A 3,151-nucleotide genomic window follows, 5' to 3' on the forward strand; every position below is an offset into this window, starting at 1 on the left:
ACGCGGTTTCGTGCCGCCCCGGCAGACGCGGTTTTTTGCGCCGCCCCGGCTGACGCGGTTTTTTGCCGCCCCGGCTGACGCAGTTCGGACTTGGCACTTTTCGGCTGTGCCTGGCTGGCGGCCCACTCACTCGATCGCCATGTCTGTTTGCCACAGTTTTCCCGGTGGTGCCGCACCCGGGCTCGCCCCGGCAGACGCGTTTTTTTTTTTTCTTTCGCCCCGGCTGACGCAGTTTTCGCGCCGCCCCGGCTGACGCGGTTTCGTGCCGCCCCGGCAGACGCGGTTTTTTGCGCCGCCCCGGCTGACGCGGTTTTTGCCGCCCCGGCTGACGCAGTTCGGACTTAGCACTTTTTGGCTGAGCCTGGCTGGTGGCCCACTCACTCGATCGCCATGTCTGTTAGCCACAGTTTTCCCGGTGGTGCCGCACCCGGGCTCGCCCCGGCTGACGCAGTTTTCGCGCCGCCCCGGCTGACGCGGTTTCGTGCCGCCCCGGCAGACGCGGTTTTCGCGCCGCCCCGGCTGACGCGGTTTTTGCCGCCCCGGCTGACGCAGTTCGGACTTAGCACTTTTCGGCTGTGCCTGGCTGGCGGCCCACTCACTCGATCGCCATGTCTGTTTGCCACAGTTTTCCCGGTGGTGCCGCACCCGGGCTCGCCCCGGCTGACGCAGTTTTCGCGCCGCCCCGGCTGACGCGGTTTCGTGCCGCCCCGGCAGACGCGGTTTTCGCGCCGCCCCGGCTGACGCGGTTTCGTGCCGCCCCGGCAGACGCGGTTTTTTGCCGCCCCAGCTGACGCAGTTCGGACTTAGCACTTTTTGGCTGAGCCTTGCTGGCGGCCCACTCACTCGATCGCCATGTCTGTTTGCCACAGTTTTCCCGGTGGTGCCGCACCCGGGCTCGCCCCGGCAGACGCGTTTTTTTTTTTCTTTCGCCCCGGCTGACGCAGTTTTCGCGCCGCCCCGGCAGACGCGGTTTTCGCGCCGCCCCGGCAGACGCGGTTTTTTGCGCCGCCCCGGCTGACGCGGTTTTTTGCCGCCCCGGCTGACGCAGTTCGGACTTGGCACTTTTTGGCTGAGCCTGGCTGGCGGCCCACTCACTCGATCGCCATGTCTGTTTGCCACAGTTTTCCCGGTGGTGCCGCACCCGGGCTCGCCCCGGCTGACGCAGTTTTCGCGCCGCCCCGGCTGACGCGGTTTCGTGCCGCCCCGGCAGACGCGGTTTTTTGCGCCGCCCCGGCTGACGCGGTTTTTTGCCGCCCCGGCTGACACGGTTCGGACTTTGCACTTTTCGGCTGTGCCTGGCTGGCGGCCCACTCACTCGATCGCCATGTCTGTTTGCCACAGTTTTCCCGGTGGTGCCGCACCCGGGCTCGCCCCGGCAGACGCGTTTTTTTTTTTTTTTTCTTTCGCCCCGGCTGACGCAGTTTTCGCGCCGCCCCGGCTGACGCGGTTTCGTGCCGCCCCGGCAGACGCGGTTTTTTGCGCCGCCCCGGCTGACGTGGTTTTTGCCGCCCCGGCTGACGCAGTTCGGACTTTGCACTTTTTGGCTGAGCCTGGCTGGCGGCCCACTCACTCGATCGCCATGTCTGTTTGCCACAGTTTTCCCGGTGGTGCCGCACCCGGGCTCGCCCCGGCAGACGCGTTTTTTTTTTTTCCTTCGCCCCGGCAGACGTGGTTCCCCCCCCCCCCCCTCCGTCTTTCTTTTTGTTTTTTTTTTCGCCGCGGCTGAAGTGGATTTTTCGGTGCCTCGACGCCCCGGTAGTCGCGGTTTTTCCGTTTCCGCACGGCCCCGGCTGACGCTGCTCGGTCACAGTCGCCTTTTGTGGTGATTGCAGACTTCTTGAGCGCGGGTGTTTTTTTTTTTGTTGTTGTTGTTGTTTTATTACGCATTCGCTCCAGCAGACGCTGTTTAGACTTTTTGTTTCCTCTTTTATCCTGCGACGAGGTGACGAGGTTTATTCGGTGCCCCGCCGCCCCGGCTGAAGTGATTTTTCCTGTCCCGTGCCGCCCCGGCTGACGCGGTTGGGACTTCGCGTTTGTTCGGCCGCCACGGGTTTTGGCGCACTCGCTCGGTTGCTTGTTGTTGCCACTTGTTGCGAACCCAGGTTTCTTGAGCGAGCGCGGGCGTTTTTTCTTCCTTTCTTTCTTTGTTCTATGTGTTAGCGAATCGGCCTTTAATATCACACGAGGACTCACAACCAACAATTTTCAGTTTGAAGTGTAAAAAATCTGCAGGTGTTGACGTAACTGACTTGCCCCGTACCCTTGAGTACATCCATGAAGTTCTCGTAGTACTACTAAATCGCATTATTCCAAGTGGAGAAATTCCCATAAACTTGCAAACCTCTACACGAAAATCGGTGCGCGTGATAAAGTTGAAAATTATCGTCCGATATCAAATGTGCCTTCTATAACACAAATTCTAGGAAAAAAAAAAAAAAAACACTTGTTCGCCGTTTTCTGCGCCGTGACTGGCAGCACTCCGGCGAAGCGAAACGGGGTCGATTCGAGCACGATATCGGCGTCTTTCGACGTGCTCGCCGGCGACCGTCGCACGAGTACGTCGCACGAGCGCGTCTGCCGGGGCGCCGTTTGCGAAGCCGACGCAAAAGTGGGAACCGCCGCTCGGATGATCGCCGCTTTCGGCAGAGTGAGTGTTGGCACTCCGGGGAAGCGAAACAGCGTGAATGCGCCCACGAAATCGGCGTATTTTGAAGTGCCCGCCGGCGACCGTCGCACGAGTACGGTAAACCGCGTCAGCCGGGGCGTAGTTCGGGACGCCGACGAAAAAGTGGGAAGCGCAACTCGGATCTTCGCCGTTTTTGCAGGAGTGAGTGGCGGCCCTCCTGCGAGACCAAGAAGCATCGATTCGTGCACGAATTCGGCGCCTTTCGACGTGATCGCCGGCGACCGTCGCTCGAGTAGGGCAAACCGCGTCTGCCGGGGCGGGCTTCGGGACGCCGATGCGAAAGTGGGAAACGCTGCTCGGATGTTCGCCGTTTTTGGCCGAGTGAGTGCTGGCACACGGGCGAAGCCAAACGGGGCCGATTACGGCACGATATCGGCGTCTTTCGACGTGCCCGCCGGCGACCGTCGCACGAGTACGGTAAACCGCGTCAGCCCGGGCGGAGTTCGGGACGCCGATGCGAAAGTG

This window comes from Rhipicephalus microplus, unplaced genomic scaffold (assembly GCF_043290135.1).
Source record: "Rhipicephalus microplus isolate Deutch F79 unplaced genomic scaffold, USDA_Rmic scaffold_695, whole genome shotgun sequence".
Classification (NCBI taxonomy): Eukaryota; Metazoa; Arthropoda; class Arachnida; order Ixodida; family Ixodidae; genus Rhipicephalus; species Rhipicephalus microplus.